Genomic DNA, 14,543 nt, shown 5'->3' on the forward strand with positions numbered 1-14,543 from the left:
TCTTCATGGCCGAGCTCATGGCCTCAAGAGACGTGTGAGCCCGAGGCCTCCCTTGACCTTGGGGCTGCAAACCATGTCCCATTTAACAAAACTGACAAATTAGTTTCATTTAGGTCTTCAACTAGGGTCGTGGTTCTTTCGGCTTTTGATGTTGAATTTGGGAGGGGGTGTTTGTGTCATCTTGGGTCCTTCAAATATTGGGTGGGCGCTTTGTGTTCGTGTGGATATAATGAACCTCTTCTACATACTCTTTTTGCGGTGGTGGTGTGATGGATATCCAACAACATCGATGGAAGGTCAGCCCTTGGGGATCATGTTGATGTTGCCCTGGCCATTTTTGCGTCAAAGGTGAGGTTGTTGCCACTTTTACCACCCTTGGATGTATCCCTGATGCGGTAGTTCGCTCTATGGCAGTTCATGCTCCCTCTCCATCGCATCGACATTTTTTACACCCATCAGATGTTTTTATTAAGGAGGTGTTTTAGCTCGTGGTTTTCCGATATACGTTGGACTTCGACGATGACAACTTCTTTTTCGGATTGTTGGTCCAACTTGACCTTAGGAAGACAACAGCCGCGGGGGTAAAATGTCTGGTGGCCAACGGTGATGCGTCTTCTGCTCACACTGGATATTGAGTATGTTTGGCTCTCTAAGAACTTGGTTGTATTTTCTTGTTTTTCAAGATGTCTTGTATTGATTGAAGTCCTTTTAATATAAATCCTGGTTTTTCTGGAAAAAAAATATTTTGGGCATGGGATAGTAAGTTTGCATTCATGGGTCACCTCTAACTAAAACTACTTTCTTGAAGTAAGTGTAATCCGTTGTACCGTTCGTCCTCCATTTGGGGAAGCGAAGAGTAGTAGTTGAAGTGAAGCACGTGTGATTCACCTTCAAAGTGCCATTTGTGTCTCCGCTTCAATATTTTCCTCTTCACAACAAAAGAAACCGTGCACGATAACTATTTGAATTTGTAACGCCTATTCGCCAAACTTTGCGTTTTGCGGATAGGTTAATACGCTTCTGTTGCCGTGGTTGAAATGCTCTACGGTGTGGATGCGCTTTATTTTTGGAATGTTAGTTTTTCGACACAGCAAAACTTTGTATGGAAAGAAGAGTATGTTTCAACAATGGTTGAAATTTGCTCATGGGTTAACATAATTGTTTCAGTCGTAAGGGGTGGAGACATAGGATGGGGGCGAGCAGGGGCTAGCCCCCCGCCCCCCTCTAAATTTTCTCCATGCATAATACACGTATCGGCAGGGCGTGTGCGTATGTGGAGTATGGCATATTGATTAGTCATCGGCTTATTATCTCTCACCAAGCCACGACCTAGAAAGCCTACATCATACAAGGGCAAAATACAAGGGACCAACTAATCGAGGGGTATCCGGTGGATGGACCTCCCACCACGCACACATGAACAAGCGCGCGAGGGGCAGCCGTGCGGTGCGGCCGCCGCCATGTGTTGCGCTCTCGTAGCGCCAGCAGAAACATGTGTTCTTCTCACGCGTTTTTGGGTTCTTTTATTTATTTTTTCCCCGGGATTTTGGGTTTTGATTTGTTTTTCCTAGGTTTTCTTGATTTTCTTTTATTGTTTTGTTTTCCACGTGAAGCATACAAAGTATCCCTTTTATATTTTCACATTTTTTGTTTATGGAAAAACAGTTATCCAAACTTATTAAGATGAGATTCACTAGTTGGTAGCACCCTTTCACGCCACACTAAGAAAATGGGTGGAGATCAACGTTAAAAAAGCCCAAATATGGCAGTATTCCTAGAAGACACCCACGGTGACAGCATGTAGCCGTGGCAAGATTACGCAAGAGCGACCCGATCCATGACCGAAGTGAAAACGACCGGCAGCGAGCAGTAGTCGTACCAACTTGATCGTTTCTTTTTCTGCGGTGTGGGATCACGAGCTAGCTTTGTCATCATCGCCGTTTTTATATCTCTCGTTAGGAGTACATACGGCCACTTTATTAATTATTCTCACAAAACCTTACAAAGCCATACAACAACAAGACTAAAGTCACCGTCTAAGCAACAACTGTCGCTCCACCTATCCAATTGATGAAAAGGCGCATATAGTCTGGGCCTAATACCAAACAAACATCGCAACCAAAACTAAACATCTAAGACCTGAGGTCCCAATTAGGACGCCTGCCAGGTATGGGGCACCTACCAGTCCGGCGCACTCCTCAACCAGGACGCCTGCCGGGTATGTGGCCGCCGCAGCTACCTGCCACCAATCCATCTTCAGAGTTGTACTGTTGCATGTACCGTGCCAGGTCTCTCTACCATCGAAGCCACCACGACGCCCGACAGCGTCGTCCTCCTGCGCGAGTCCATCTTCCCACAGCGAACTCCGGATCTGCACTGCATCACGCCGTCAAGATCCGTCGCCATCAGTGTATAGGATGAAGCACCGCTCCACCAAAGAATCCGTCATCTGGTCCGTCGATCACGTGTGTACCTCCAAGAATGACGTCCCCAAGGGAGGAACGACACCAGAGCGCCGCCGTCATCCGATCATCCGATCTGGAGTTTTCCTCGGAGGTAGCAGAGAGTGGCCTTGAACTTCTTCATGGCGATGGCTCCAAGAAGAGAACAACGCAGATAGCGCCGCCACCGCCGGCCTTAGCAGTAGCCGAAGGCAAGTTTTCACCCAGATCAGTTCGAAGGGATCCAACTCTCGTGCCCGGGCCGCCGTCACCACCAGCACCACCGGGCAGACCCTGGAGTACCGGCATATCAGCGAGCCGGTGGCACCACTGCATCCAGATCGCCGGCCACACCGGGCCGCCGCCATCCCCCGCGCCATCCGGGTCAGAGACGGAGCCGCCGACCGCGCACAGGGACCGCCGCCGCCTGCACACGCCGGAGCGTCGCCGAGAGCCCAGCGCCCGCCACCGCTTGCCGAAGCCAACCGCCCGAGCACTGGCGCCACCGTGGAGCCATCAGATCGGGGAGGAAGACGCGCGCCGACCACCCTCGCTGACCCCGCCGCACGCCTGAGCGCCGGCACCACCGCGGCGCCATCAGATCGGGATGAGGAGGAGCCCCGCGCTCGCCGCCCCGCGCTGACCACGCCGCCGCCACCAAGCAGGGGAACCCCGCCCAGATCCGTCGGCTGCCCGACCTGGCGCCGAGCCGAGCGCCGCCGCGAGGGCCGGCCGTCCCGCGCCGCCCAGGATCCTCGCGAGGGGGGAGGGAGCCCCGCCGCCGCCGACGCACGCGCGGGCTTGCACGGCGGCGTCCCATGGCGGCGGCGAGGGAGCAGGAAGGCGAGAAGGGGGAGCGGCGGCGGCGATCTAGGGTTCCACCCGGGCCGCTCGCGGGAGCGGCACAGGGGCTTCTACTATGCGTCTCCCGCGCGCACGTAATATGGTGGCGTGTGGCAGCAGTAAATAAACCAGGTAAAAAGCTCTCAGCACCGAACTATTATGATGTGTTTGGTAGGCTACATATAGCACAACCAGGCCCGAACATGATGAAAATGGGCTGCCTGCAAGCCGGCCTGACTCGCATCGGTACGGAACTTAAAGCACCCCAGAGTATGACTCGCTGGGAATGCTCGAATCGACCGTTTCCAGGAAGCCAGGCTGAGTTGGGCGGAAAAAGAAGAGGCGACATAGGGCGCGGTACAGGGGGTGCGGGCCGAGATGGCGGGAGGGGAAAATCAGCTAAGGCAGGATTTTGCAAAATATACCCTCACCACCCCCATTTACTCGCTCACCCCTAACTATAGGACAAGCCCTCCTCTGTTATTAGCACCGATGACTCAGATCTGTGGCTGCAACGGCGGCGGCGACCCAAGATCTGCGGCTGCGACACTCCCCTGCAGCGGCAAGTGGTGGCATTGTCACTCCCCTGCAGCGGCAACATCACTCTCCAACAGCGGCAGCTGCTTCTCCCTTTCTTCTTCGACTCCGTCCAGCCATTCTAGTCTCCGCCATGTCTCCCCCGACCTCAAAGCTGGTAAGCTACCCCCTCCCCCTCCTGAGTTCTGTGTTAGGTCATCCAATAGGACCGTTTAGGGTCGATAGCGCCATCGATCGCATCATGGATGTCGCCTAGGTTGTGGATGAACGGAAGAAGCTTCTAGTTCAGGCAACATCGCTAATAGTTGTGGTTCAGGCCTGGATCCCGTTGATCCATAAGAGAGCCGTTCGCCGGAATGAGAAACCTCTCATTCGGTATGGTCCCATATTAATCCGGGATCAGGAGATGATAACAAATCTGAAGTACATCTACAATTGCAACGACACAGAGGCTCTGTGGATGCTTCGAATGAGAAGAGCACCTTTCGCCAGGCTTGTGCAGACGTTCAGGAGCAGGGGGCTGCTAGAAGATAGCATCCACACCACTGTGGAAGAGAAAATGTGTAACACCCGGATAATTATGCTACAGTAATCCCATGCTAATGATGCCACGTCACCGTGATTACTGTTGTTAACCTCGCGATGACTCAATCACGTTCGAATTCAAAATTAAGTCAAATGAGAAAAGATTAAAATGAAAAAGAAATAAAATAAAAGGGGCCACAACCCCGTGCTCGCCTGGGCCTCGGCCAACCGGCCCAGCATAGCCGGCCAGCCCACCCCCGCTGCCAAATACCGTGTCCATGGTAATGGACGTTCAGACTTGTATCCTGATCTATTACAACTAGAAATGGATACTTGAGATATGAGATGGATATGTTGTCTCCGTGATTTCTTTCTCGTAGGGAGTCAAGGAAGGACCTCTGGCGTTAATGCTACAACATGCTTGTTGATTAATATAATATATGTACTCTTCCGAATGCTGCAAGATGCTTGGAGCTTCTTCAAGATGCTAGCAAGGTTTTTGAGTCGCCGAGTCAAGCCAAGTCGCCGAGGCTGCGGCTAGTGGCTTGCTGGATTTAGTCAGCGACTTGGCTTGATTAGTCGCCCCAAATCGCCATGGCACAATAGTACATAGAGTAGCAGAGCACATAGATATACAGCAGCAGCGGAGCACATATACATCAGAGAAAATATACTACATCTAGCGAGTCGCGCGACTTTCTCCCTGAGTCAAGTCGCCTGCGCGAGCCAGCCACGCCACGACGACTTGGCGATTAGTCGGCAACTAATCGATGATTAGTTGATGACTCAAAAACAGAGGATGCTAGTCTTCGATAGGCTAGGTCTGCCCCTCTATTTTGGCATTCTGCAGTTCAATCCACAGATACATACCTCCCTTTGATACCAATGCATAGTGAGTATAGATCTGATGCTTGCGAGTACTTTGGATGAGTACTCACGATTGCTTTGCTACCCCCTTCCCCCTTCTTTCTTCTTTCCGGTTATTGCAACCAGATGGTGGATCCCAAGAGCCAGATGCCACCCCAGTCGACTACTACTACTACTACCCAGAGGGTGCCTACTACTACATGGAGACCGCCGACGACCAGGAGTAGTTAGGAGGTCCCAGGCAGGAGGCCTTGCCTCTTCGATCGTTGCTACTTTTGTGCTAGCCTTCTTAAGGCAAAACTTGTTTAACTTATGTCTGTACTCAGATATTGTTGCTTCCGCTGACTCGCTTATGTATCGAGCTTATGTATTCGAGCCCTCGAGGCCCCTGGCTTGTAATATGAAGCTTGTTTATATTTTGATTTGTGTTTAGAGTTGTGTTGTGATATTTTCCCGTGAGTCCCTGATCTTGATCGTACATGTTTGCGTGTGTGATTAGTGTACGGTCGAATCGGGGGCGTCACAAGTTGGTATCAAAGCCGACTGCCTGTAGGAACCCCCTTTCAAACTCCTTGACCGAAGTTGAGCCTAGTCGTTGCAAAACTTTTACTAACATGACTGTGTGGCTTACGGGACCACATCGCTATTGGGTGGTATTAGGATCTTTTATTCCTCGTCTATACTTTGGGACTCTGATCTCTCTTCTATTCGGGGTTAAATGGTTTTGCTAACTCTATCCTAGGTTCTCGTGACCACATCCATCCGGAGATTTGTATTACGTCTTTCTTGAATTGGGAGCCAGGATCTGCTTCATATTGTTCACAGACCGCATGATCCTTTTATCGAGGGCACCCTGCGTCGTCCCGTGCAGATTCCTCGCTCTAGTGGTTTTGTCCGATGTCGATGTAGCCTTTGCTATGTCTCGTTGTTGTATCCCTCCATGGAGAGAATGCGTGTCGCCTAGTATGTCTAGGATGATTCGCTTGTCCGAACTCATACTAACAACGTGTAATTTGCTCTATATATGTATCTGTATGTCTTTAAAGACTACTGTTTTATACATACTGCGCCTTTGCTCATTGTTCAAGTTACATCATGAATGACTCCATACACCCGCTCCACCCCTTGTTAAACCACTCCCTGATGTTTTTAGCAGGATGGCTGACGATCCTCCACCTCCACCCTATATTGCTGCAATGATGCAGTAGTTTGAGCTGAATCGTTAGTTTATGACTGGGGTAATGGCCCAGTTTCCGAACCAGAATGCTCATTAACAGCCTGCCCCAATAACACTGCAAGAATTCGTGCGCCTCAACCCGTCCATTTTCCGCAACTCCACTAATCCTATGGATGATGATGATTGGCTTCGTGACATCCTGTTTGAGATGGAGTCAGCTAATGTTGCTCCTGCCAGTTACATCACCTTTGTGACATTCCACTTGAAGGGTCCAGCTGCTCAATGGCGGGAAAGCCACAGGGATATGCTGCCTGCAGAGACTGTAACCACTTGGCAAGAATTTCAGTTAGCCTTCCGTGCATGGCACATCCCTCAAGGTCTGATGGACCAGAAGAAGAAGTAGTTCCGCAAACTCTCATAGGGCACAATGACCGTTGATGAATGTCAGAGGAAATTCCTTGAATTATCCCGCTATGCTGCTGATGACGTCTGCACTAACGCTCGCAAGCAGGAGAAATTCCGTGAAGGACTGCGTCCAAATATAAAGCTCGCACTTGACGTGTGGGCCCGAGGCCTCCCTTGACCTTGGGGCTGCAAACCATGTCCCATTTAACAAAACTGACAAATTAGTTCCATCTAGATCTTCAACTGGGGCGGTGGTTCTTTCGGCTTTTGATGTTGGATTTGGGAGGGAGTGTTTGCGTCGTCTTGGATCCTTCAAATATTGGGTGGGCGCTTTGTGTTCGTGTGGATATTCTTCTTCATGCTCTTTTGCAGTGGTGGTTTTATGGATATCCAGCGACATCGATGGAAGGTCGACCCTTCGGGATCATGGTGATGTTGCCCTGGCCATTTTTGCATCAAAGATGAGGTTGTTGCCACTTTTACCACCCTTGGGTGTATTCCTGATGCGATAGTTCGCTCTATGGCGGTTCATGCTGCCTCTCCATCACATCGGCGTTTTCTGCACCCGTCACATGTTTTTATTAAGGAGGTGTTTCGGCTCGCGATTTTCCGATATACGCAGGGCTTCGACGATGACAACTTCTTTTTCGGATTGTTGGTCCAACTTGACCTTAGCACGACAACTTAGCGGCTGTGGGGTACAATGTCTCATGGTCAATGATGATGTAGCAGCGGCGTCAACGACGTGTCTTCTGCTCACACTGGATATTGAGTATGTTTGCTCTCTAAGAACATGGTTGTCTTTTCTTGTTTTTCAAGATGTCTTGTATTGATTGAAGTGCTTTTAATATAAATCATGTTTTTTCTGAAAAAAATATTGTGGGCATGGGGTAGTAAGTTTGCATTCATGGGTTTCTTCTAACTGAAATTTGATTCCTTGTAACTACTTCCTTGAAGCAAGTGTAATCCCTTGTACCGTTCGTCCTCATTTGGGGAAGTGAAGAGTAATCGTTAAAGTGAAGCACGTGTGATCCACCTTCAAAGTGCCATTTTGTGCGTCTGCTTCAATATTTTCCTCTTCATAACAAGAAAAGACGTGCATGATAACTATTTGAATTTGTAACACCTATGCGTCAAACTTTGCGTGTTGTGGATAGGTTAATATGCTTCTATTGCCGCGGTTGAAATGCTCTAAAGCGTAAATGGGCTTTATTTTTGGACCGTTAGCTTTTCGACACCGTGTTTGTATGGAAAGAAGAGTATGTTTCAACGGTGGTTGAAATTTGCTCATGGTTTGACGTACTTATTTTGGTCATATGTAGGGGTGGAGACATAGGATGGGGGCGAGCAGGGGCTAGCCTCCGCCACCCGCTCTAAATTTTCTCCATCCATAATACACGTATCGGCAGGGTGTGTGTGCGTGTATGTGGAGTATGACGTATTGATCAGTCATCGGCTTATTATCTCTCAACAAGGCACGACCTATAGAAAGCCTACATCACACAAGGGCAAATACAAGGGACCAACTAATCGAGGTTTTTTTTTCTTTTTTTCCCGGGATTTTGGATTTTGTGTTTTTCCTAGGTTTTCTTGATTTTTTTATTGTTTTTGTTTTCCTCGTGTGAAGCATACAAAGTGTCCCCGTTTTTTCACGGAAAAACAGTTATCCAAACTTATTAACATGAGATTTAGTTGGTAGCACCCTTTCACGGCACACTAAAAAAGGGTGAAGATCATCAACATTAAAAAAGCCCAAATATGGTACTCGTACAAGACACAGACACCAACGAGGACGGTATATACGTAGTCGTGGCAAGAGAGACCCGATCCTTGACCGAAATGAAAAGGACCGGCAGCGAGTATACAAGTACGTACGTACGTAGCAGTACGTATAGTATACTTGCTGGCGACCGTCGTCTACGCTGCCGCTGGCACATGCAGACATGCAGTACTAGTACATGTACATGTAGTGCAGTACGAGGTTGGGAGGGTGGTGGAACAGCAAAAACAACCAGCCAGGACAACATTTACTGCTAAAGTTACATTTACTTACGAGTAGTAGTAGTACGTACGAGTAAAGTTACATTTACTGCTAGCCAGCCAGGACAACATGGTCCTACTGGGCCACCGACCGACCGACCGACCGACCGACCGACGCGGCCTAGTTATGGCCTTTGGATCGGTGTCGCTGCGGCAGACGGACACACGATGCTCATGTGTAATATTCTGCAGCGGCAGCAGTAAATAAATAAAACCAGGTAAAACCACCACATGTACAATTGATCCAAAATAGCCACGGCGGACGAAAGTAAAAGAAGAGCGCATGGGCCGGAGGAGGAGGAGGCTTGGTTATTGCTGCTGTGGGCGCTGCTGGGCATTCCAGGCCGTTAGCCCGTCGGCTGAATTCTCATTCTCAAGAAAAAAAATAAAACATCTCGGTGGACACACACTGCACCAGGACTATATCCACCCTGACGCGAGCCCTAGGGCGAAATCACCAGTAGAGGAGTACTCCTCCAAAGATCACTCTCATCTCCCCAGGTTGCGACGAGTGGCCTGCCGCAACCGGGAGTTTTCCTTTTTTTTCGTAGATTCGTTTATTCAAAATATTTTATCTCAAAACGTGCGTTTAAATTTCGGACCATTTTAACCGTTCGATTCCTCAGTGTCGAAATCTTGAAAACCAGATCCCCGTGTTGACAGGTTTTGACGAACTTTTTTTTCACGAAAAAACCAAACTGGGAGCAAGTTTTTTCCCTTTCCGAGAGGCACGACCATGCCTTTCGTGGAAGCAACACCGTTCCTCCCGTTGAAGGAAAAAAACGCGTTTTTATTTTCAGTTTCCGAGAGGCACGATCGTGCCTCTTGCGGAAGCAAAACTATGCCTCTCGCGCAAGAAAAACAAATAAAAACATGTTTTTTTCGTTTTCGAGAGGCACGGCCGTACCTCTCGTGGAAACAGCACCCTGCCTCTCATGGAAGAAAAAAAAAGAGAAAACATGTTTTTTTCCGTTATCGAGAGGCACGGCCGCACCTCTCGTGGAAACAGCACCCTGCCTCTCACGAAAGAAAAAAAAAGAGAAAATGTGTTTTTTTTCCTGTTTCCGAGAGGCACGGTCGTGCTTCTCGCGGAAGAAAATCCGTGCCTTTCATGGAAAAATAAAAGAGAAAACATATTTTTTTCGTTTCCGAGAGAGAGGCAAATCCGTGCCTTTCGCGAAAGCAAAACCGTGCCTTTCATGGACAAATAAAAGAGAAAACGTGTTTTTTTTCGTTTTCGAGAGGCACGGCTGTGCCTCTTGCGGAAGCAAATCTGTACCTCTCGCGAAAGCAAATCCGTACCTCTTGGAGAAGGAAAAAATGAAAACATGTCTTTTCGTGCAAATTATTTTTTCGTCCAAAAGCTAAGAAAGACCAGTGAAAAACCAGAAAACCAAAAAAAATAAAATAAAAACCATCCAAAAAGCCGAAAACGCGTGCGGAAAACCAGGGACCTAAACGGGCTGAAAACAGAGTGAACTGGGCCTAATGCAACACACAGAATACTAACCAGCGCCCAAGTGCGCGCGACAGTTGATACAGAAGTTGGACTGAAGCCCAACAGATAGAGAGAAAGGAGAAGAACTTAATACTGGATCATGGACCGCCGGTTATTTAAAAAAACACCAGTTTTTTTAATAAAATGTATGATGGCGGACTGGCAGAAACACTCCATACTTTATTAGTAGGTAGGTATAGATATACTCCCTCCGTTTCATAATGTAGTGCATATATATTTTTCTGAAAAGTCAAATTTTAGAAATTTTGACCAAAGTCATAGAGAAAACTGTTTATAACTACAATACCGAATATATATAATATGAAAGTATGTCTTGTGATGTATCTAATAATATGTATTTGGTATTCTAGAATTATATGTTTTTCTTTACAAACTTGGTCAAAGTTTTTAAAATTTGACTTTTCAAAAAATCTATATGTACTACATTCTGGAATGGAGGGAGTAAATGTTTATTAGTTCACTGGTCCGGTCTTTAAACATTTTTCTTTGTTTTTTCTGTGCTTTGTTTACTACTTCCATATTTTTTTTAGCTTTCTTCAGTTCCTATTTTTATTTCCTATATTTCTTACGGTTATATTTGGTTTTCAATGATTTTATGTTTCTCTACTGATCATCTTTGGTTTTCTTTGTTTTCATTTTTCTTCTTTCTTCTTTGTATGGTTTTGACCGATTTTCTTCGTATTTAATGTCTTTCTACCATTTTTTTTCATTTGTTCTTTCTTTGGTTTTCACCGGCTTTCTTCGTTTATTTGTGTTTCTCTCTGGTTTTTTTGTTTTTTTTTTCCTTTTTTCTAACACATGACTACTTTTTCAACACACAAGATGTATATTTTCCTTGCACATCAGAAACTTTCTTTAATAAATGTTTAACATTGTTTTCAAACATGATTAACTTTTTTGAAAATGAATTTTCTGATGCCTACTTTTTTTCATGCACGTTGTACAATTTTTTTATAAATCTGAAACATTCTTTTTATACACGTTTTCAATATTTTTAAAATATATTGCTACTTTTTTTTTCAGATGTATGTTTTGATGTCTAAATTTTTAATATGCATTTTACATTTTTTGTATACTTAATGGACATTTTTTTATAAATGACTAACAGTTTTTTACATACATGACTATTTTGTCAAGTATGTGTTTTGATGTCTTGGTTTTTTATATGCATTGTAGATTTTAGATATACATAATGAACATTCTTATAAGTGTTGAACATTTTTCAAATACAAGGTTAATTCGTAAAAAGTGCATTTTTCTATGTCTAATTTTTTCATGCGCGTTGTACATTTTCCATATACAACTAAAACATTATTTTTACACATGTTCAACATTCTAATACAAGATTAACATTGCACAAGCATGTTTTCAAAATTAAGTAAATGTTTATGAAATATATGTATTCGATGCCATGCTGCCATGTTCGAGGCAAGATGCCTCACAGATCTACACACACGAAGTAGTTGTGGCCCGCTTGCCCCATGTAGAAAGAGGTGTGCGGGCGAGGTACAGGCGTGCCCCACACACGGTGCTCGTGATCAGAAGCAAATATAATTTATTATCCAAAACATGAAAATTAATTCTCAAAAAATCCATCACTGCACCTCACTATTCGCTTGAATTAAGCTTGCCGCTTGTAGCTGGAGCACGGACCAACGACAACTAGCTGCTATAGATATGCTTGTACAAAGCGTTCCTGGCATCCTGGCTCTCACGAACGGCCGTGCATAGGGTTGTGAGGATGGAGAGGGTTGGAAGCAGCAACAATGAGAGGAACGACGGTGGATTGTACGTAAGGAGGCGGAACAGATGCAATTTGATTAGGTGGTCTAGAGTTGTCTAAGGAAATTTAAGATTATGATTACTTTAAGCATTTTCAACAACACAAGCTGTTGAAGAATGATTTTGGTTATACTAATATGAGAATATACAACTACTCTTCGAATTCTCCTGCAAATATGTACTTCTATACATATAGACTATACAACATAGGAAGTATCAGGAAGTATCGATTTTGCACAAATTTACCTAAGGAAATTTAAGATTATGATTACTTTAAGCATTTTCACAACACAAGCTGTTGAAGAATGATTTTGGTTATACTAATATGATAATATACAAATACTCTTTGAATTCTCCTGCAAATATGTACTTCTATACATATAGACTATACATAATTGACGATCACCGACAACTTTCACAATATTAGTAATCAACAAGTTTCTTGACGTATTATATTTGTGAACAAACATAGTAATATATAAATCTTTGGAGCAACACTATTTTTTGATCTTTTGTGGGTTACTATCATCACCAATGATGACTTTGGTCGCAACATAGTTTAATCAGAAGATTGCAACTTTTGTAAAATTTAACATTATTGTACACAAGCATTGTATCTTGCATTTCTAGTGCTAAATTATACAAGAATTTAATGTTATAATTGGTATATATATGTGCATAAATATTAGCATCAGCATGATTTGTGTATTAATTTGTCGAAGAAAAGATGGAATAACAGTAGTGGTACTATAACCGAATGAGAAGCATCTAAGTTATTGTATTCTAGAGATAAATGATTCATCTCCTTGACATATCTACCACAAATAAGTATAATTATCAAGCAATCCTAGTAGGTTGCAAAATGAATTGAATATATCATTGCATTACTTTGGTCACAAAATGAAGTTAAAATGATTATTATATAAGATTCAACTATAATTAACTTCCTTGAGTCTAGCCCGTGCGAATGCACGTGTTGACGACTAGCGCACCTAGTTCATCGTTATCGAAAGTATATCTATAATTTGTTGCCTCGTGATGGATAAAGTATAGCTCAAGCTTGGGGAGACTTAAGGAATTAATGCTCAAATGCCCCAATCATGAGTTTCTAGAGATATTATTGTTCATAATTTTTATGCGAGACTTCCTTTTCATGACAAAGAAATTCTCGATTCTTCTTCTACTAGTTCTTTTACAAGTAAACAAATTGATTATAAATGAGATCTCATTAAAATAATTACACGTAATGTTGAAGATGGGGAGATCGATAAAGGTACGAAATTTGGTATAAGTCTTGAACATGATTGAGTTAAGTCTTTTGTTGAAACTGATGTTTTTAAAGAACTCTGTGCAAAATATGGACTTGATTCTGAGATAGTTGTTAATTTCTGCAAATATTTGCTACTCATATTGATCTCCCTAAGGAGAAATGATTTAAGTATAAGTTACACATTAGAGATGTTTGTAAGGAACTTATCATTGCTCATAATAAAGTACAAGCTTATGTTGTTAATCCTGTGGTGCCTACTGTTTATATATAAAAGCCATTCTTTCCTGTTAGGATTAAGGAACACCCTATGGCAACCACAATGGTCAATAAAAGCTACACTAAAGCACCTAAACATTCTAAACGGATTAAAGTTGAACCTTAAATAGCCATGGTCAAAGATCTTTGTGAATGAAAATGTAGATGGACATGTTATTCAATTCTGTGATCAAGCACCTAACATTGTGTGAGATGATGTACCTGCTAGAGTGGTTAGCATGTCTGTTGTTTTCGTTAAGATTGGTGATCATTGTTGTCATGATTTATATGACATAAGTGCTAGTATAAGTGTCATTCTATGTTCTCTCTATCAAGAAGTTATGTATAATATTTCACCTATTGAGAGAGAAGAAATTGATGTTACTATTAAGCTTGTAAATAGGAATACTATTTTTATATGCATTGATGTTACTACTAAGCTTGTAAATAGGAATACTATTTTTATATGCATTGGACAATTTATGTATACATAATGAACATCTTTTTATAAATTTTTAACATTTTGCAAATACATGATTAATTTTTGTAAAAATAGTTTATCATATGTCTACTTTTTTTCATGCATGTTGTACATTTTCCGTTTACAACTGAAAAATTATTTTTGTACATGTTCAACATTCTTAAAATACACGATTAATATTTTTACTTTTTTTACGTGTACATTTTTCGTATACATCTTAAACATTTATTTATGTACATTTAACATTTTATTAATACAAGAATAACTTTTTTCTTCAAACACTTTTTTTTGATAAAATATTAATACATGTTAAATATTCCTGAAATACCTGTTCAAACATTTTTTTAGATGCTATTAGCATTTTTTTAAGTTGCACCAACATATTTTTTAACATTGCACAA

The sequence above is a fragment of the Triticum dicoccoides genome, chromosome 6B, assembly GCF_002162155.2.
Source record: "Triticum dicoccoides isolate Atlit2015 ecotype Zavitan chromosome 6B, WEW_v2.0, whole genome shotgun sequence".
NCBI classification, from domain to species: Eukaryota; Viridiplantae; Streptophyta; class Magnoliopsida; order Poales; family Poaceae; genus Triticum; species Triticum dicoccoides.